This window comes from Lactuca serriola, chromosome 5 (assembly GCF_051521515.1).
Source record: "Lactuca serriola cultivar US96UC23 chromosome 5, Lser_US96UC23_V15, whole genome shotgun sequence".
Classification (NCBI taxonomy): Eukaryota; Viridiplantae; Streptophyta; class Magnoliopsida; order Asterales; family Asteraceae; genus Lactuca; species Lactuca serriola.
The window spans coordinates 190,156,755-190,179,823 of record NC_136412.1 but is presented as its reverse complement, the minus strand read 5'-3'; the positions used below and the strand labels follow the sequence as shown (position 1 = coordinate 190,179,823).

The 23,069-nt window shown below is 37.4% G+C and overlaps 1 long non-coding RNA gene across 2 annotated transcripts in view; it reads right to left on the bottom strand.

The window, feature by feature from the left end:
- Positions 1 to 22,123: 22,123 nt before the first annotated feature.
- LOC145051382 (uncharacterized) overlaps positions 22,124 to 23,069 on the bottom strand; it is a 1,723-nt gene continuing 777 nt past the window's right edge. The window contains exons 3-5 of one of the 2 annotated variants that reach the window (XR_013683586.1): positions 23,062 to 23,069; positions 22,636 to 22,741; positions 22,125 to 22,331 (exon numbers count right to left, since the gene is read on the bottom strand). The exon at positions 23,062 to 23,069 is cut by the window's right edge and continues 58 nt beyond it. This is a non-coding gene — a long non-coding RNA (uncharacterized LOC145051382). Of the gene's footprint in view, positions 22,742 to 23,061 lie in introns of both variants that reach the window. The other variant, XR_013683585.1, reaches the window with a different exon arrangement.

Sequence of the window (23,069 nt, the reverse complement as noted above, 5' to 3'; positions counted from 1 at the left end):
ATGAATGTTGTAAACCTTCTTAATACTTTTTCACTCAATGTCACAATCTTAACTTTGAGACTTGTTTTGGAATGAAGTATGATTTACTTTTTGATTTAACCATTTCTTCAATTCTTGATTCCTCTTCTTAGACATACAATTGTACTAAGACTCACTTAGAGGATCAATTGAGATATGGTTCTTAATCATTAAGACCTATCATAAAGCATAAAAGGTACTCTCCTTTCTTCTTAGAATGGAGAAACTTTTATCTTTCTGCCTACTTGATTCTTCTTATTCGTTCTGCTATTGATCTAAGCCCTTTAATCAATTCAAAATTACACTTAATCTTATAAGTATAATCATATTTACTAAGCCTTTAGTAAATCATGACGAATATCTTTGTTACTCTTATGGTGGACTTGATCAATACGCAACTTTGTGTACTCGATCTCCTAGTCCTTCACTTGACTCTTTGTCAACGAATTAGTTTAATTTCCAGATACGAAATTTCTCATTCATTGTGCAATCAAGTTGCACGATTCCAAATTTCTGTCCAATTGAAACTTTGGGCGATGAGAAACTCTCCCTATTTGGTAAATTCTTGACTTTAAATAACATAACAAGAACCAAATCCATTATTGCTAATAATAGAAACATTTTAACATCAATTTTTCATACATGCCATTGTAAGGAGAAATAAATAAAATTTAAAATCAAAATTTATTTTATTGCGGAAAAAATTTGTCCTTACAATGCAACTCATTGAAAAACTTATGCTAATACATCTTTCTTAGCAATCTAATTCTAACTCTAAGTAGTAGCTCAAGAATCTAATCTTCGAGAAATGCGATCGAAATCCATTCCTACACGGTTAGATTATGCTCACTTCTTCCCTTAAGCTTCCTTTCTTTTCTTCGATCCTACAAAACATCAATTGTAATCTTATCACATTATGTATTAAGAATCTAGAATAGAAGCTTAAAAGAGTTAGTCAATGGATTTTACCTAAAGCAAAGCCATACATTTTGACTCTCCCATCTCTTAGATCTCTTAGGTAAATAGGGCATCTTCGTCTCCAATGCCCCTTCTCTTGGCAATAAAACAAATTGACTCTTTTGGAACAGGACATGGAACTACTTCAGACATCGCCTTTCTCTTATGATCAAACTTTTCGATCATAGCATGTCTTTCGTTGCCATTGTCTATATCCATAGAGGTCTCGAAGGCAGATTCACCAATCAACTTTGCTTTTCTATTGCGCCAAATCATTGCAGATTCAGCAACAATAAGCATATAGGTGAGATCTATAAGGGTCACGTCGTAGTTCATCATATAGTACTCTCTTACGAACTCACTATATGAGTTGGGAAGTGACTGAAGAACCCAATCAACAGCCATTTCCTCACAGACAACGGATCCCAACATTCTTAACTTATCAATGTGTGACTTCATCCCTAGGACGTGTGCACACACGGTCTTTCCTTCTTTATGTTTACTTGCCAAAAAGGCTTGAGTGATCTTGAACTTTTCAAGCCTTTGAACTTGTGGGTTAGGGAGAATAATTGGAGGAGGAGGAGGAAGTGAAGCATGATCTCTTGTTCCTCGATCGAATCGTGGAATATCATCTTCATGTGGAATGCTTGTTCCACGGGATTTGAGAAGACCATAGTTGTCGAACTTTGACATCTACAAAACGGGAGAAAAATGAATTCAAGTTAGTTGATAGATTGAGTCCTTAGTAAATCACCCAAAAGAGATACTAAGGCTAGGACCCAACACAATATTCTACAACTCGGGAGAGGGATGCCGTAACCCTAATTGCAGAACATTTGAAGGTAAGTGAATGACGATTCACTAATTTCCACCATGAAAAACGAAAAAGAAATTTAAGTTTTAAATCTATGAAAACTCCTAGATCCTTTGAGATTCATTGAACTTTCAATGGCATGTTTAAATCTCGATATGCCCCTCTTGTTTGTGACTGGGATGCCGAGGATCACAAAGCGGGTGTGAATAACCATGCAAACTTACATGGTGCCCTCACATGTTACAGTCACCTATTCGATGTGCCGGTAATCCACACACGCTCCACCGAACTATGACAAACATTGAGTCACCCTTTGCTACCTTTGCTTAGAATCATTTAGTGTGCCGGTAAACCACACACGCTCCACTAACGTCTTCGCAAGGGCACAAAGTGTAATTTCATGGAATTGCATCAATTCACTTTTGCCTAAGTAACTAAGATTGGGAATTTTATGAAACATTTAGTTACTTTAATAATTCATTATACTTATAATGGAAGGTTTCGTCCTATCCTACCCGTTCGGCTAACGACCCTCCACTAGTCAAGAGTGCGATGGGTAAGAGTGGATACCCATTCAATCGCCATTTTATAGGCAATTTCCTTAAACACCCCTTATAGACCAGCTTCGAGAATGAGGCCTACTAACGGTAAGACTGACTTTTACTCATACATATATATAATGTTAGACTTTTAATGTTATATATAGTATAGGGTGTATTTTATACTTTCAAAATACTAGGTGGTCTAATTTAACAATTATACTTTTAATTCAATTAAATTGTAAACCTAAACTTTTATGCATTTACTAAACCTCTTTTAATTATACACCTTAATTAATTAATAAAACCATAAGGGTGTGATGTGAACTTTTTCAAAACAATACTAGAGTTTTAGAATTTAACATTCCTAATTAAACTTTTAATCAACTTTTAAATTCCAAAACTTGAGGGCAAGTTTTGAAACATTTCAACACATTAGGGTTTAGAATTTAAATATGCATCAAAATTAAACTATTTAATCAAAATTTAAATTCCAAAACACGAGGGCAAGTTTTGAAACCTTTTTCAAAACATTAGGGTTTCAACTATTTAAATTTCAAAACAACAAAACTTCTGGGGTTCAAATTTAAACTATAAAACCTAAAGGGCCAAATATGAAACTTTTCACAACAACAAGGATCAAATAACAAATAATTCAAATTAACATTTAATCACATAATTATCCATATTTGATGATTTCTTGCAAAATAATTTATCAATTTACTTAAAATAATTAATCAATTATCTTATAAGGAAACAATTATCTTATTAATTGATAAATATCTTCAATTAGATTAAAAATATACTTAAATATATCATATAATCGGATTAATATTAATCTAACATGATAAGGTAATTATCCCAATGCAAAAACAGCAAGAAATCCCGAGATAAGCACTATCTGACACACCGACTCGCCGAGTCACCCTCTGGAACTCACCGAGTAGGGCTGACTCGCCGAGTCAGGTCGAACAGTGAGGCCAAAACTCGATTTTCAGTTACATCAAGCATCAATACAATAGAAACCAATCATGGCTCTGATACCACTGATGGGTTTTGGTCATAAGACATCCTATGTGCTCATACAAACCCTAAAGCTTGGATCTAGGTTTCTCTATTGTACATACTTTGAATCCAAGACTTTGAACCCTAATTCTAGCATATGGAAATCAGAATACACATGTAATTAGGTTTAAGAACATACCTTGATTTTTATATAGCAACAACAATCCAATTCCTCCTTGAATTGACCTTGGAAAGCTGAGAGTCACAAGTGTCACTCCTCTAATGGCTTACAAACACCATAAGCAAGTGGAGAAGGTATAAAGAGAGAGGAGGGAGGTTAGAATTCATCCTTAGGACCTCTTGGGAAGAAGTACACGAATTCTAAGGCCTTAGGGGTCTTTATATAGGGTTGGGATTAGGTTTTCAATCCTTATCCTTATCCAGTTGCTTGTCCACCAAGGAACCATAAGATAACTCTTAGAAACCCTTATCCTAGTCGAATTCTAAGTGATTATCACCTCAAATTCGTTCACCATATATATAAGATAATCCTTACCTTATTTTGTAACTATCACATAATTACAATTCAGCCCCTCTAGTTTAATTAATTACACTTGATCACAAAATTAATTCTTAATTAATTATTGACCAATATTAATTAAACAAATATGATTTCTCCTTTAAGATATTATTCTTATAACATATTAATAAATCATAATAACCTCTCTCTCTTTATTTATTTCTCCAATCAAGTTGCTTTGGTGAAGGCAACCCAAAAGGACCATGCACCATCGGGTCAAGTACATACCAAAATAGTTATGGACTTAGACACTAATCCAACAGTTTCATGTACTTTGGATGACCACGGGAAGGCGAAGGTGTGACCGTACACATCCTCTTATTTATGACTTATGATTTTTGGGAGACTCTGATGTTTAAAAAATGTTTTGAAAACTAAGATTTGTAAACAATTTACGAATTGGGTTGATTTTAAAAGCTTAAATTCTTGTGATTTTTATGGGTCTTACAAGTTGGTATCAGAGCCATGGTTTGAGTGAATCGGAGAAAAACTCATGTGAATCTAGTCTCAAACTAACGAAAAAGGTTTTTTTAAATGATTTTCAAATTGTTTTCAAAATAATCGAAGAGTATGTGATGTGTACGATCAACCGGAGCCAGTAAATAGACCCCAAATTACCACACTGTTGTTTCCTATTGTAATATGTTAGAACAAAATGTTAGTGATAGGTTGGGATCTTCAGGAATTGCATGATAGAAATTGCCTGATTATATGATGCCTTATAGCCTCGGATTTCCATATATAAAGTTGACCTCATTACTATAGTTGTTTTGTGTATGCATCATGGTTGTACATAACTAAGATTTTATAGTGTGAGAATGTTTGATTCGGCTTTATATCCTATTCCTTGTTTGGATGTGGGCTTAAGATAAGTTTGAATATCCGACTGTCTATAGGATCCATTGTTCTATTTGGTTAGCATATATGAGTGTTGTAGGGTTGGTGGAAGTTTCATGGATGAGTTGTGTGGGGTCAGTCGACCATTTGTGTAATGCTTAGCCTTCCTGTAGGAGGTGGGGATAGATTGTATTCTAAATCTAGTATGTATTGTTAGGGTAGTTGTGATGATCCCCTGAGACAAATAAGGGTAGGTCTGGAATGTAGTATGGGCCCATACTACTAGAAGCACATGACCCGTACACATAGCAGGGAAGTCACAACCCCTAGGGTTTTGTTAGGAATTGGTCCCTGTGGTGTTGTATGTGCTTTATTTGATATCTCCATGGTTTATTTTTAGTATGGCGATTACGAGACGATCTACGAGGAGATCCGGATCAGGATCAACAGAGGTGGCCAGGATAGGCCAGCATTGAATGAGGAGTAGGTTAGGGAGATCCTTCAGGAGGAGATTGTTTCCCTCTTCTGGGCACAATTGTCAGAGATGATTGGTTCTATTAAGACAACGATGGTGGAGTACTTTGATGAGCGTTACGTTGCACTTTCTGAGGATGTTGGCAGCCACATCAACAATTATTGCTGCCGGGATTGGTGCTGGGAGAGCCATCCAGTATCGGGACTTCGATAATATGAAGCCGTTGAAATTTAATAGAGTTCAGGATCCAATCATAGCCATGAGATGGTTGTCTGACATCGAGGGATGCTTTTTCACTTGCTCTTGCCCATCTGAACAGAAGGTCAAGTGCACTGTGAACCTCTGTGGTCCAGAACGAAGGTTTGCTGGAGACTTGTTACTAGCTCATATTTGCCTTAGTAGAGGACTGATGTGACCTGGGAGCAATTCTATGAGATGTTTTGTTCTAGTTACGTTCTGCTGGTAGAGCGGGAGAGTTTAGCCCAGCAGTACTTGGACTAAAGACAGGGGATGGAGACAGTGACACAGATCACCAAGATGTTTACGGAGAGAGCCATGTTTTGCCCTGAGTTTGCTGTTTCTGATGAAGCTCAGATGACCCGGTACTTTAGCATGCTCAAGAAGGATATCCGAAAGTTTGTATCCACACAATGTTATATTTCATTTTTGGAGTTACAGGAGGCCACTAGGCGGCGGGAGATTCAAACGGGGCTCCAGACAAGGAGCAGAGACCGGCCCCGACGTAGTCGCAACCTGCGCCGAAGTGGTTCAGGGTCGCTAATACTAGATCTAGGGGTCATAGGGGCCGTACTTGTGGAAAGTGCAACAAGGTTCATGAGGGTACTTGTCGATCTCCTTCTGGTTGCTACAAATGTGGCAACAAGGGCCACATTGCAAGGGACTTCCAGTAGCAGGCTCTAATATATGACATCAGGCTTTGTTATCATTATGATCAGGTGGGCCATCTAAAGGCCCAATGCCCTTGCTTGCCGCTAGTCTGGCACAGACTCCAGTACCGGCTACTCTGAGGATCACGGATGGCAGTCAGGACAGGGAGGTCCCCCGAGGCCTTGAGGTCGGGCTTTCCGGCTCATGACAGAGGAGGCTAGGGCGGTACCAGATGTCGTGACTAGTATGTTCCTAATATAACCCTCCAACTTTATTATTATTTTTTTATATTATTGTATTTCTTTATAATTTCGAAAAAAAAACTAAGATTGTTTCACGATTTAATTATATGTAAAAGAATTTAAGATAAGATTTATTTATAAGTTTTGTCTTATATTATTATTTAAATAATAAGATTGTTAAAATTATTATTTCTATGAAACAATGTTCTAGTTTTTATAACAAATTTAATAGCTTAAACGAAAAAGCATGACCTAATAAATTAATATGTCAACTATATCTATTGGTCAACCTTTTTTTACTTGCTAAATATTTTAAATCACAATGAATAAATATATTGTAAGTATTTACGAATAATCTAAAACTGAGTTGAATAGACATTTTGTAACACCCAGATCCCGATGTACTTTACATTTATAATTTTTGGGATTTTAGGGTTTGCCACGACATGGTGGAGGCACCAGGACATGGCAAATCTGATGGATTACGTGTCTAAGTCAATAACTGAATTAGTATATACTTGAATTATTAGTAAGTCCTTTTGGGCTGCCCTCAAACCTAGTAATTGAATAGAACGACTTTTAGAGTGAAAGACTGATTTATTGATTTATTTTGTGCTTAAGAAATAGCAATAAATGAATTTATTAATATGTTATGAAAATAATATATTAATTACAAATAGCATTATTTAATTAATAATTAATCATAAATTAATTAGAATTAAATTTTGGATTAATTAAAAGTGAAAAGGTTAGAGTGTAATTGTTCAATAGTTGAACAACAGAGGTTTCAGAACCTTCCTTGGAAGGGAACGACGATTTTAGGGTATTCCAGGGCATCTAGAATATTCCTTACAGATAGAGAGGAAGTTGGATAATTATCAATTTGAATTAATATTATTTTAACAAATTAGGGTTATCTAAGGTTTCCAGGTTATACTATAAAAGGACCCCTTGTCCTTGTATTTTTGGCCACTCCTCGTTTACAAGAGATAGTAAAAAAATCCTTCATCCCCTCTCTTCTCTCTTCAAACCTCCGTGTTGCTAGGGTTGGGTGTGAACTATTAGAGGCACAAGATTTATGGTGCTAATTTCCAAGCAATTACAAGAAGGATTGGTTGATTATTTACTAAAAACAATCATGAGGTATGTTTTCTTCTATGAATTTTGAAATTACCTAGAGTTATATAGTTCTTGTTTTTTAATAGAATGTTACATCAATAGTATTATGACTAGATCTAAATAGGTTGCATGTACCCTTAAGTGTACAAGGATTTATCCGCTATATTGCATGTAAAACCCATCAAAATCAAGATAAGATCACATATTTATTTAAGCCGCCACGAGATGTCAGTATATGGCCACGGTATGGTAGCTGGTAAATGAAAAACCCTATTTTCTGGGTTTTCCTCCCTATTTAAAGGAATGAGTAGGCTAGGGTTTGCTCACCCTCAACCTCCTTGAGACCTAAGAAACCCTAATCCCCTTCCTCCTTTATTTAAGCCCTTTTTTGTGTCCTTTGAAGCCATTGAGGGAAGTAAGAAGAATAAGTGAGCTAAGATTCAGCAAGGAAGCCCTCATCCTTTGTTGTAGCACTCTTCTGGACCTTTGTAAGTGTCCATGTTTGGATTTTTATCATGATAGGTTGCTAGATCTTGTGTTTTGTCCCTAAATCCTTATGTTCTTGTTGGTTTGAGTTGTGAGATCTCATAAAGTTTGCAACTTTATGAATCTTCAGGCCATTGAGGGTATTTGGTGTTTTGGATCTGTATTAGTAATGTGTTTTGGTGTCATACATGGATTTTTGGCCATAAACCTTCTTTTTGACCTAATGGGAGTTCAAGACACGTATTGAACATGCATGTATGGAAAGCATGAATTTTTATGTTATTTATGATGCTAGAAACCTTTTTGGAAGTGTTGGACTAAAGGTCTTCAAGATTAAGTGCTTATTGGTTTAAGCTAAGTTGTGTTTTGCCCAATTTTGGACCTAAGAGTAAGAGCACTATCTATTGGAGAGTCTAAAGAGATAAAGTAGGAAACGTTATCCACCTGGACCATAGAATGGACCATATCTGAGTTTTGGATCCCTTAGAATCGAAGAAAACGACTTAATCCGTTAAGCTATTAGGAAGCGAGTGCCACGACATGGCGACAGCATGGCAACCAGCTGAAGGTTGTCTTTTGACTATTAACTTTGAAGAATTTTGAATTAAGGGCATTTTGGGTAATTTATATAGTAGTTTGAGTTTGGGTCCTTGTTAATTATATACGTGATCTGTAGAGGCAGTATTTGGAGCATTAATCTATCCAACTATTTTTCAGACTCTGAGGTGAGTTTTCTTCATTGTTCTTGCAGGTCAAAGGCACCAATGCTAGCCCACTAGGTTATATATCCAGTATATAGGATGTTGCAATGTCGTTGTGATTTGTTAGATCTACATGACTATTTGTTTGTTGTTATATGTTTTATTTGTTGAAGATGTTGACATAGTGTGGTATATGCTAAGGGTTTACTGCTATGTGCGTAAGCCAACAGACCGGGGCATTCGAGTCCAATGACTTATTGGCAGAGGCAATCCAGTCCGATGAGTATGGGCCATGGGTAATCCAGTCCGATGACTGTGGTGTAACGCTCGATAATTTTCAAGGTATTTATAGTAATTTAGGTTAATTATTTGTTATGTTTTAGTCCTTGATCCATTGGGTCCTTCCTTATTGGGCTTAGGGATGTAGTAGCCTCAGAATAGAATTATGGTGCATGTTGGGCCCTGATGGTGGAACTGGCATTTTTTGGGGGAAGAAAGCGGCCCCTTTTTGCGGCAGAGCAGAGTAGGAAACATCGCTTTTGCGGGATATACCACCCTATGTGCGTTGGACATACTAGTGAGGATTGAACGCGGGTGCCATGCACGTACGTGTTGCGTATAAAGGAGTACGCACATCGTACATGGCCAATCCCTAAAACCCTAATATTTAGGGTTTGACACTATTTAGAGAACATTATAACCTAAGGATATTCTTTAACAACCTCCCTCTTGTCCTTAAACAACCTCCAGAAAACCCTAACCCCATTGTTGAGTGTTCTTGATCTTGAAAGGTCTTTTGAGTGCATTTTGGTGTGTTTCGTCTCATTTTCAAGGAAGAGAAGGTTGGAGCAAGGTGGTGGTTCAAGGAGAAGCTTGTAGATCCAGATTTTCTACTTCATTTCTAGCTTGTGCAAGGTATAAAGTCTTGATCTTTATCTTTAGAATCTTAGATCTCCATGTTTTAGCTTTTGGACCCTTTTTGGTCCCATAGATGAGCTCTTGTGGATTACTTCCATTTCTGAAGCTTAGAGTTGCTACTCTTGGTGTTCTTTGGGTCCTAGAGTCATAAAGTTGCAACTTTTGAAGCTTTAATCCAACCAAGCATGTATAATGGACATTTTCATGGAAGTAGGTTGTAAAATTTCGAGTTTGGGCCCATTTGGGGCATGCAAAGCCACCAAGATGTCGACTTTATTAGTTAATAGGTTGTATATGATTCATATCTATGTTTAGGACTCCTGGACTTAAGTGGTTAAGGACTTAATAGAGAAAGGCTTAATGGGTGAGTACATTTGGTGTACTAGCTCGTACGTGCAGCGTACAAGCCATGCAGCCTGTACGCTTAGCATACAGCCGAGTACGTCCCGCATACTATGGCAGTTGGGCTTGGCGTTGTTTGGGCCTCTAGTTGGGCCATTTTCTTGGACATTGTTGCTTTGGACTTAAGTGGGCCATCTAAAATCTGGTCATTAGACTATCGATATGTTTGGGCTTTAGGGTTAGGCCCATTGGAGGGGTTTGGGCCCAATTTGGAAAATTGGGCCATAAGTGGGCCACTAGTGGGCTTTTGAGGATTATTTAGTTTAGGGCCTTAGTGGTTTGTGGTTTTGGGCCTTAGTTATGGATCAAGCTAGGACAAGGGTAAAATGGTCATTTTACCCCAAGTATGGACTTTTGGTTACAGTTTGGAACCCAAATATTGATTGGGTGTTATTTGGTACTGATAGCTCGAGGAGTCGTCAGGGTAGCAGCTAAGGATTTCTTTATGTGAGATTCAACATTTGAGGTGAGTGTCCTCACTGGGTTTAGTGGGTCTAAGGCACCAATGTTGACCCTTATTGATTATGCTAGGATGCTAGGAGTCTGTGTGACCCTCAAATGTGTTATGTGTTGTTATGTATATCGGGCGGGGCTCGATGTCGGGCTCGGCCCAAGGATTGGAACATATGTTAGTGTTTATGATCATTATATGTGTTAGCGTATTTATGTGATATATCTTATGTGTATAGTGGGCGAGGCCCAATGACAGGCGAGGACTGAGAACAACAAATCTGTAAATCGAGAGGGCCCGATGTCGGACAAGGCCCGATGTCGGGCGGGGGCCTTGTATGTGATTTATTATGTATGATGTGGCGTAGTTTCAGGAACTCATTAGGCTTTGTGCGTACTGTTTTCAGTTTATGTTTCAGGTACTTCCGGTAGCAAAGGGAAGAGCTCGGGTTGACTGCATCGCAAACACCATTGCGATTCCGCATATGATGTTTTACTCCGATTTTATATGATCTTTGATACATTGTTTATTTGAGATGTATGGATGATATTTGGAAATACTATTTTATCTATTTTAAAAATGAAATCTTTGGGACCATATTTTTGGGATGTTTCTAGTTGGTATCTGAGCCTTGGTTTGAGGGATTCGGGTACACAATCGGGTGTGTATGAACTCAAACTAAGGATGTGGTAGAATTTCCAAAAGAAAATCATTTTATAAAAAAGGATTTATAAAAAGAGATAAAGGGTGTGGTGCATGCAATCGACCGAGATCAAGTAAGTTTTCCCAAATTACCCATACATGTTATTTGATATGCTTGACTCTGCGAATCGCATGTTAGTTAGGGATAAGGATCTTCTCATTTTTGCATAATAAAATGCTAGGAGAGATGCCTTCGTATTCCTATTGTATGAGCTTGTAGACTTGCATGCTAGTACTGATCAACCAGTGATAGGATGGCCTAATTAGGTTATGCATGATTATGATACTTGATGCTCGAATGTTGCTTGTCTTCTGCTTTTAGGAATTCTAGCTAGCTTCAGCTAAGTAATAAATGAATACGCTAAGTTACATATCATGGGAACTAAATAATTTTAGAAGGTTGGGTTTTAAAACTATTGTGTAGCTTTTGTTTGAGTACAACCATTGTAGTGTGAGACCTCTCATTCAAAGAATTATCTAGTTTTAGTGATATGTAATAGTGTTCACGAGTTAGTTAGAAGGAGATAGTAGGAATACATTCTACAACTGATGGTGGAGAGTGGTGTGGAGTTACCCTAGGAAAAACTAGGAGGAGATCTAGTACTGGGAGCCTTATTAGTGTGGGATGGGTAGATGGATTTAGAGTAACCCGGTTGAGTCAAATCAATTCTCGAGGAAAGTATGGATAGGTGTGGAAGGTAGTATGGACTCGTACTACTAGAATCAGAGGATCCGTACACAATTTAAGGAGGGCTACGATAAAATCAGGAAGCTTGTAGGGTTGTGAAGTCCCTAATATATTTTGATGTGTATTATGATAGTTTTTGTAGTCTATTTTCAGTATGGTGGTATTGTGAGGCAGAGCAGCTGGCAGCTCTGGTGGCGATAAGGTTTAGGCTCTGGATCCAGAGTCGGGCAGTTCGATGAGCAGACTAGGGAATTTCTCTCGTCAGAGATTACTCGTTGCATTCTTGATCATAAACATGTGATCTTCGGCTCAGTCAAGGAGGGCATTTTGGAGGTTTTGGAGGAGCGATTGAGCTCATTTCGTTCTGAGATGATGGCTGCAATAGGAGCTCGATCTTTGACATTCAGGGAATTACGGTCTTGTGGAGCTCCAGACTATCATGGGAAGAAGGACCCCATTGCAAGAAGAAATTGGTTAGCATATGGTACTAACGCTTTCCGTACCAGTCGTTGCCCTGAGGGGGACAAGGTCAGACTAGCTTCCTGCCTTCTGAAGGATAGGGATCGAGACTGGTGGGAGGAGGTTGGCAGCATTGTGGGTGATGATGCGGTTTATGGGATGACCTAGGATGATTTTTCAGCCAAGTTTCAAGTTGAGTTTGCACCGATTATTGAGGTACAATAGTTGGCACGAGAGTTCTAGGATCTCCGATAGACTATTGAGACGGTGGCTAAGATCACCGCCATGTTTAGGGAGAGGGCGCTTCCGATTCTACAGTATTTGGCGGTCGAGGAGATGAAGAAGGCCCGATATCATGAGATACTGAGGAGCGACATCCGACAGTTTGTGAACCGATCCAACTGCAAGACACTGGAGGATATGATCGCTCGAGCCAGAGAGATGGAGATTGACTTGGAGATGGAGAGGAAGAGGAATCTAGAGGAGGTTCAGACCTTAGGGGGGGTTCGGACAAAAGGCCCAAGGTATCGGATTCTAGATCGAGGGGCCATCAGGGTCATAGATGCTGTGACAAGTGTAGCAAGACGCACAAGGGTGCATGCAGGAGTGGTAGTGGTCGTGGTTCTGGCTGCTTCAGGTATGGCCGAAATGGTCATTATAGTTGGGATTATACTGCTACCAACACCCCGTGATCAGATATGATTTTCTTTCATTGCAATCAGAAAGGCCACAAGAAGGCCCAATATCCGAGTTTGGCTGCAGCAGGACCGGTGGTAACACTCTCTCCTGCGACGTTAAGGATTACTGATGGTCGTCAGGGCCGGGCGGATGTCATGCAGCGAAGAGCAAGGCTTTCCAGCTGACAACAAAGGAGGTTCATGCAGCTCCCGATGTTGTGACAGGTATGTATCTTCTTCTTTTCTGTTTATTTATATTGAATTTTTTCTCATGCATATGTGTTTTATTTTTAGGATCGTTCCTTATGAATGGTATCTATTCTTTGGTATTGTTTTATTCGGGGGTTACCCGATCTTTTGTGTCGCTTGTGCTACGAAAGAGATTTGCTAGAGCTTCAGGGGAGATGATAAGGCAATTAGGGTTGCGATAGTTCATCAGGATTGTACTCTCTAGTTATTCATCGAGTGGTATCTAGTTGATCTGGTTCCCATTTCTTTGTATGGGAACGAGGTCATTGTGGGTATCGATTGATTGAGCTCTAATGGGGCAGTCATTGAATGTGATCAACAGATAGTGCGGGTTCGGACCTCATGTGGGGGAGATTTGGTGATTCAGGGTGAGAGATCGCAACGTGGGCCGGTTATGTGTTCTGTTGCGAGGGCCAAGCGCTATCTTCATCAGGGTTGCTTAGGTTTTGTCGCCTACGTCATGGATACCCGGGATGTGGGTAAGGCGACCGTGGAGGATGTGTCAATTGTGCGAGATTATCTGTATGTGTTCCCGGAGGATTTGCCACGGGTACCTCCAGAGAGGCAGGTGGAGTTCAAGATTGATTTGGTTCTAGGTGTGGATCTGATAGCCAAGGCATCGTATCGGTTGGATCCTCCCAAGATGTAGAAGTTGTCTACACAGTTGCAGGAGCTATTAGACAAGGGATTCATTATGTCGAGCAGTTCGCGGTGGGGTGCCCCGCTTCTGTTTGAGAAGAAGAAGGACGGGTCTCATCCTATGTGTATTGCCTACCGGGAGTTCAATAAGGTAACAGTGAAGAACTGTTATCCCCTCCCGAGTATTGATGATCTTTTCGAACAACTTCAGGGTGAATCTTGGTTCTCCAAGATTGAACTGCGACCGGGTTATCTTCAGATGCGGGTCCGGGATAAGTATGCGCAGAAGACAGCTTTCCGGACTCGATATTGTCCTTATGAGTTCGTGGTGATGCCATTTGGGTTCACCAATGCTCCTGTTGCGTTCATGGATCTCATGAACCACGTGTACAGACCGATGGTGGATCGGTCTGTGATAGTCTTTACTCATGATATCTTGGTCTATTCCAAAACTCAGTAGCAACATGAGGAGCACCTGAGGGAAGTGTTGGAGACATTGAGGAGGGAGATACTTTTTGAAAAATTCTCCAAATGTGAGTTCTGGTTGCACGAGGTGCAGTTTCTAGGGCACCTTGTCAACCAAAAGGGTATTTTGGTAGATCTGGCAGAGGATGAGGCCGTGATGCAGTGGGAGGTCCCAAGGTCTCTATCTGAGATTCAGAGTTTTCTTGGTCTGGCGGGTTACTATCGGAGATTCATCCAGTATTTCTCCAAGATCGATGTTCCATTGACCCGACTAACCAAGAAGTCAGTGACATTTCGCTGGGGGTCTGAGCAGCAGACAACTTTTGAGACTCTTTGACTGCGGTTGTGTGAGGCGCCAATTCTGACCCTGCCTGAGGATTATGATGATTCTATGGTTTATTATGATGCCTCCATCACTGGTTTGGTTGCAGTGTTGATGTAGCGGGGTCGCGTGATCGCTTATGCTTCGAGGCAGCATAAGCCTCATGAGGCGAACTACTTGACACATGATTTGGAGTTGGGGGTCGTTGTTTTCGCCCTCAATATTTGATGGCGTAACCTTTATGGGGTCCTTTGTGTTATATACACAGACCACAAGAGCCTGAGGTATTTGATGGATCAACCGAACTTGAATATGAGGCAACATCATTGGTTGGATGTGGTGAAGGATTATGATTGCGAGATCCTTTATCACCCCGGGAAGGCCAATGTGTTGGCCGATGCTCTTAGCTGCAAGGCGGTCATGGCTCCAATCAATGATATATGATTGAGGATGATAGTGATTACTCCATTGCTGGAGCGGATCCCTGAGGCTCAGGTCAAGGCTATGAAGGAAGAGCACCGGAAGAGTGAGCGCATTATAGGTCAGGTGGCTTCCTTCGATTTTGATAGCAGTGGATTGTTGACCCTACATCGAAGGGTTTGGGTTCCTTATTGGGGGCGAAGTGCACCAGGTGCTGATGGAGGATGTAACACCCAAAATCAGGAAGGCCAAGAAAGGAAAGGAAACCCTAAGTTAAAGGGTCGACTCGTCGACTCCAAGGAGGAACTCGGCGAGTCCGAGCGGGACTCGGGTCAAGGAGTAAGTGACCGACTCAGCGAGTCGGCTAAAGAGACTCGGCGAGTCTGGTATGAACAAGGAAAACCCTAAAACCAGGAGTTGTATCCTATATAAAGGGTGTTATGTCCCTTCCTCAGCCTCCATATCATCCTAGAGAGCCTGTAAATCCTAGATTTCGTGTGAGCTTCCACCATTTGAGAGAAATAGCTTTGGAGGAAGGAGACTTTGAAAGGAACTTGAAGATCAAGAAGATTGCTTCAAAGGAGAGGTGTAGATCCAAGATCTACTTCAGTTAGTGTTCATCTTGGAGGTAATAAGCTGCAATCTCCCCTCTTTTGCATTTAGAGCTATTTTTGTTATGAGATTTGGGGGTTTTATGGTTGTTTGAGATCCAATTCGGGTTTGGGGCTTAGTTTGGTGGTTGCCACTTCAGATCTAGTGTTGGGATGGTCCATTATGTCGTAAAGCATCAGATATTGAGTAGTTGGTGAAGCCCTTTTGTCCTAAAACCTAGCCCTAGTGTGTTTTGAGCCTAGATCTCTTTAGTTATACGTAAAGTTTGCAACTTTACGTAAGGATTGAGCTTTGGAAGTATGGATCTACAGTTTGGAGCCCCTGCATGGCTCGAAAATCCACTGAATGGATTCAGAACAGGAATGACTTGGCGAGTCACATGGGTGGACTCGGCGAGTTGGTTGAAGTTGGGCAAGAACTCGACGAGTTGGAAGAACAACTCGGCGAGTATATTGAAGATTGCCTTGGACTCGGCGAGTCTGTTCTTGGACTCGGCAAGTCAAGTCGCGAAACCCCAAACCCTTCGAATTGAGACTCGGATCAGTGAGTTTAGTGGGGACTCAACGAGTTAGACAGGTCAGGACTCAGAAATTCGTAGACTCGGCGAGTCAGGGCTGACTCGGCGAGTCGAGTCGCGAATGGAAGGACTCTGAGCGTGTGAACTCGGCGAGTCAGTAGGCAGACTCGGCGAGTAGGTCCATTAATGCCTCAAATTTCCAAGTTTTTTTTTCAATTTATTCTTTTAGCCTATTTATACGGTAAAACTGAAAATTTCCACCAAATTTAAGGACTTTAATGCACCAGAAAACCAAACATAAGGGCTTTTACGAACCAAAAAATTGGTAAAATCAAACATTTCTATCAAACTTAAGAGCTTTAATAAACCAGATGGTAACTTTTTTTAAAAAAAAAGTTACAAACATCCGGGTTTAATGAACCTAAAATCTACAAAGGGTAAAATCGATAAAAACTAGCAAACTTAAGGGTTTTTATGTCATTATCCCTATAAATAATGAACAGTAATTCATTTATCGGCCAACCCGTTCATCGATGAATTGAAATTTTAATAACTAAAATTAACTTTTTAATATGAAAAGTAAAACTTTAAGATTGCTTCTTAGTCCTTTACTAAATAACTTCTCATTGAATTATAATCACAAGATTAATTATGGTTAATGGTCTAAAATTGTTCTTATATTTTTACTTCCAAAAGTGAACGAAGGGCATTTTTATCATTAAATCAAAATTAAATTGGTATCCAAAGAAGGGTTGTTTTCATGCATATTATCTTGGATTTATCATTTTATGAATACTATTTAAGTCATAAAAACACAAATCTCACTTCCAAAGTAAATGAGGAACATTTTCATCACAAAATCAAAGTTAAATTGGTATTAAAAATAGGGTTGGTTTCAACCAAATTTTCTTGAATTTCCTTTTTTAAATTGCTATTTGTATTATACAAATGAAATGGTTTTTATTGTCGTGTTTTTACCCCAAAAAAGACAAAATTACAAGAATGGTCCCTATGGTATATCGAAAATTGCCACTTTGCGCCAAACAGGTTTTGACTAGCACAAATGGTCTAAAAGTTTCCATTTTGTTGCTAGTTTGGTCCATTCTGCTTTAATTTTTTATAAAATGACAATTTTGCCCTCTTTATTTTCTTTTTTCATTTTTGTATTAAAAAATAAAAGAAGAAAAGAAATAAAAAAAGAAAAAATACCCTCTCTTTCTCTCTCTCTCTCTCTCTCTCTCTCTCTCTCTCTCTCTCTCGCGCGCGCGCGCGCGCGCGCGTTCATAACTCAAGAGCACACAGTCAAGACACTCTATTTTTTAGGTTTGTTTTTCAAAATAAGCACCCACACTCATGAATCTAAAATCGTTTTAGCATTGGAAAGCCTATAAATTGAATATGAAATCATTTCTCTTCAAACCATTTCTGAAAACACAACAAAACCATAGAAATCGAGGATGGAAGGTAGCTGAAGGTTGATGGAGTTTGATTACAGTGGAGGTAGTGATGATGAGGATGTGGTTACAGATAGATCTGAGCATATATGTGATAAAGAGGGATAGAGAAGAGGCGATGGGTGTCTAGCGGTGCAGAAATGATGGGGAGGTCTTAACCACTGCTTGTTGCTACCGGAGTTCAAACTCAGAAGGGCTTAAACCCACTCCCACCGGCGGTTAAACTCCTTCTCCCTTCTTGATGTTTTTATTGTCTTATCTCCATTCCTCTCATATCTTTCTCGTTTTCTAGGTCCAAATCAACGACCCTCTCCGATGTTTTTATTGTCTTCGCTCCATTTCAGAAAACGATTTTAGGGTTTTGTATGTATGTGTGTTTAATGTGTGTGTGTATTTGTGTTGAATATGTTGAAAAATCGATGGATGTTTGTGTTGATTTGTTTTTGTGTTCTTTAGATGTCATGTGTGTGTACGTTCATCTGATTTTGTGTGTGTTTGTTCATCTTTGGGTGGTGGCGGATGGTGGTGGTGGTGGCGGATGGTGGTCGAACGGTGGTGATGGTAGATGTTCTTGAGTGTTCTTAAGGAAGAACAAGAACATGGGTAAGAAGATGTGTCTAGGATAAATAACATGAGAGAGAGAGAGAGTAAGTGAAAGTGAGTGAGTGAGAGAGAAAGGGTATTTTTTCTTTTCTTTTTTCTTTTCTTCTTTTATTTTTGTAATACAAAATTGAAAAAAGAAAATAAAGAGGGCAAAATCGTCATTTTATAAAAAATTAAAGCAAAATGGACCAAAGTAGCAACAAAATCGAAACTTTTGGACCATTTGTTATAGTCAAAACCTATTTGGTCCAAAGTGGCAATTTTCGATATACCACACGGACCATTCTTACAAAATCATACAAACCAACAATTTGGACTAAAACTTGGATCTGGTGGTTCACAAAATTTGGTGGGGCCAGGCATGTTCAAGATTTGGCATACAAAAGGGTGGATCTTTATTTAACTACTACATGGTTTGAATATTTTTACTCTTATTTTCACTACTTTATACAACAATGTTTTAAACCAATTTATGGAAGAATGTTTCGACAAGTAAAATATTGCATCTTTTGGTCATAAAATGAATATAAAAAAACACTTTTTGTTTCATAGATCGGGAAAAAAGTGAAATGTTGTTTGCATAAATGTGCATTTAATGATAACTAAAATAAAATTCTTTATTTTTTATAAACAATATCACGGGGGAGGGAATTTTGTTCGATAAGTTATTTCTGAAATTTTCTTAATGCTAATTTTGGTCCATATTTCAAACTTAAATAGTGTTGTTGGAGAAGCGATGGATATCTTCCAAACAGTCTTTAACTTAGTTCTAATATGTTTTATGACATTCTTTTGGACCTTGCATTTCTTTTTTAGTTTTCAGTTTACTTTTATTAATGTGTTTTATATCTTTTTGTAAGAAATGTTTTTTATTATTTATCTACATAATTTTCCTAAGTTAAAAATTATAATCATTTGGTAATTTTTTGCAAGTATTATATTCAAGTTTAAATTGTCAAAAAAATAATTGTGTACTTGAATGTAAGATTTGGCGATATTTTGACTTGTCAGAGTAAATTGTTGTAATCGGAACAAATGAAAGTATAATGCTACAAAATAAAGTAAAAATTGGTTCATTTTGTTTACGTCCACATTTCAAGTAACTATTGTTTATTAGACAATATCTAATGTATCATCAATTGTATGGACAATTATATATACAAACAAATTTTTTTATTCCTTCATTTATCTGTCAACCCGTAGTGAACGGGTATGATATCAGTTATGATTAATAATATGTGAATGGAGTAGCATGCGAGTTATATCTTTGTATGTGTGTGGTCCTTAACAAGTCGATGATAATGGTAACATTCGAACACATTTAACAAGTTTGAGAGAAAATTATGTAAAAAAAAAACTTGCCTAAATATATACAAATGAAAATTTCATCACCCCCATAAGTCATTTTCTCACATAGAAAAAAGAACCAAACTTTTAACTTTGAAATTTGTTAGACTAAAAGGTATGGTACTCTTTTTGCCATTGGCAATGATGCCCCCGGCAAACACCGCTTCCTGAGTCTTTTTGTTGCCATCGACAATCTTGAGCGGCATGTATGTGCATATGAGAAATTGAACAACAAGTCAATAATTAATAACCTACAAAGAAGAGAGAATTCGACACATTTAATTGATATTTTCATTTAAGATTCTTCCTTTTATTGATAGAAAACAATAGTACCTCATCCTAAGCATAGCCAAATAAAGGCAGTAATGAAAAATGCATATGTGGTGCCTATGTGGCACCAAATTTTGATAGGAAAAATATTACACACTCTTTAGCCTTAAAACCATATAAAAATCACTAGGTGTAAAACCAATGTATTACATGAGTTTATTTAAAAAAAATATAAATACAAAAATCTAATCATTTGTATGAATTTATAAAAAAAGTGAAAAACTATTGAATTATAAAAATTAAAGTGTTTTTTCCATTTTAAATTTAAATAAATAACTTAGACAAATAAATAAAGAAAATTAATAAATAAAGAAAACAAATAATTTAGAAAGAAAGTTCATTAATAAAATTGAAATACATTTATTGTTATATTTAAATATTATCTAGAATATAATAAAAAAAAAAAACCAGTAGAATAAAAATTAATTTAAAATAATCACAAAAATATATATGACAAAATAAATAAGAAAATAACATGTGGCAAAAAGATTTTTATTTATTAAGAAAGATGTGAGATATAGTTTTTAAAAATAAAATAGTATTTCATAAGCAGTTAAAAGGATGCTGATTTGTAGGCCAAAAAGTATCTTCTGCATATTTCACCCTACTTGCTAAAATTACGATTGAGCAGGAGCAAACGGAAAGACAGAACCGTGGTAGACTCACGAGAAACGAAGTCGTCGATACTGATATTGCGCGAGAAGAAAGTGTTAAACCACGCTCAACGGTTTACTTACTCCTGAGCTTCAATCGGTAAATTGTTTCTTAAGTGCATCTCGACTTTGTTTATAAGTTATTTGAGAGGATTTGACGTGTGATCACGTATCCATGTCACTGTGTGCAGCATTCGACTCTCAGTTTCATCAGTACTAAACACTGATTTTTGCTGCATATTGTAAAATTTCAATCATTTTCATGTTCCCAGGTTTAAGTGTCAATAAGGATATGGTTCTATCACTTAGAAACTTGGATTGATCCATTTCAGTTATATATGATTCTGATTTGTTACATTTATGTTTCCATGAGTTTAATTTACTTGGTAATATATACATGCCTAAAGGGATCACCATGCACTGGTCCTGGGACCTGGGAAATGTTGATAGATTTTTATTTTTATTTTTCTTTTATGTTGGGTATTAATAGTTAAGATTTGACATGTACTGGTCTACAAATGTATATGGTTACCAATGGATTATTTTATGTTCTTAGCACAATAGTTTTTATTTATTTACTTATGTAGTTGGGTCATAACTCGTATGATGATATGAAACTGATTATTATTATAAAATGCGCAGATAAAGTTATATGAGTTAGTTTGTTGGATTATCTAACGTTTGTTTCAATTTGGCTTGGTTTCATGTAATGGTTTTGATTACATGAAGCATTGCCTATATTGCCTAAAGCATTAGGGTAAGGAGAGATGTTGCAATAGTTCGTACCCTTTTTGAAAAACACACTTATTAGATAGTATATTTTGTAGACATGTTATTTTTGTTTACACTTTAAGATCATGCATGTTCTTGTGTTTGTTTTCTTTTTTTCTTACAACACGTTGCAGTATTAGATCGATTATCTGGATTTTACATTGTCACCTTCTTACAACTGTTGTATCTTATGTGGAAATATCATTTACCAAGTTCTCAAATGCTTACTTTTCTTTTGAAAGTGTAGAAAGGCTAAGACAAGGAGTATGAATGGAATTCAGAATCATGATGATGCATCTTGGTCAGACCTTAACCATGATGTGCTCTTTTTAGTTATGATGCAACTCGGCACAACAAGTTTCACTACTAGAAAACTAGGGCAACAGCTACGGCACAATCCGTAGCTATTCGGTAGGTATAAGGCGATACCTACGGATTTGCTACGGAAAATGCTCTGTATCATAAATGCCCGTGGGAAATTTATACCTACGGAATTGTTACATAATAGCTACGGAAATATATAACTACGGATTACCGACGGAGCCCACTTTGACTACCATTGACTTTATTACCTACTGATTTCCTACGGCTCACATTACCTACGGATTTTCCGTAGGTAATTATTTTTAATTTAAAAAAAAACAAATAATTATTAAAAAAAATCCAGTTTTTTATGTTCAAATTATTGAAAAACCCCATTACATTAAACTTATAACAACCACAAAACAAATAACATTATAATAAAACTAATAAACCTAAAAAAGTATCAAATACAAATACATATTAATAATGAACATTGTCTAATAATACATTAAATGTGTCTAATAATACACATTAAAAGTGTCAACTACAAATGTTTAACTAAATGCTTACAAACATAAAATTGAGAATTATTTGGTGGATTACTTGGCAAATTATTGGGTAAGTTGAATCGATAAAGGCCGACAAGTGTTCTTCAATTTGAGTTTTGAATCAAATGCCTCCAATTGATCTTGTTTCAACACACCATAATCAATGATCACAAAAACAATACAAATATAACAATGCACTTTTATTTATTTGTTTATTAAAGCCATAATTGGGAACATTTTTGAAAGTACAACGCTATAAGTAAGTTGTTATAGTAATCATGTGTATCTTGCATTTAAGAGGCAAAATATACTGAATTTAAAGTAGTTCATGGTAATTGCAGAAATCATAAAATAATAGCATGGCCAAAGGCTATTGAGCAATATATTAGTGAAAACCTAACTCATAGATGCATAGTAGTTACAGAAAAGTTAACTTCATCTTACCCAAATGCAAATAGAGTCCTTGGATTATGCTTTTCTTTCCAACCACTTAAACAAATTTAGTTGCAAGTTACCCAATTGGCTATATGTGAAACGATATATATTGTACCTGTACATGGAACCCAAACTATTCCATAAGCATAAATTTGCAGGAAAAAATCAACTTAAGTAATAATGGACCATAGTCATAAGTTAGATTTAAAAGCAATCATTTTCTAGAATTTATGCAACCCACAATCGACATGGTGGTGTGTTGATACTTGATTCACAATAAGCATTTTATGCAACCTACAACTTGAACAATCCTAAGAACATTAAATTCCTCTCTTTTCATATCTAAGATTCGAATTTGATGCTTCTAAACATAAACTAATAGCTCAATAACTCGATTTTTTATCTCCTCTACAAAGAAAGTTAAAAGGATGTTACCAGTTGCT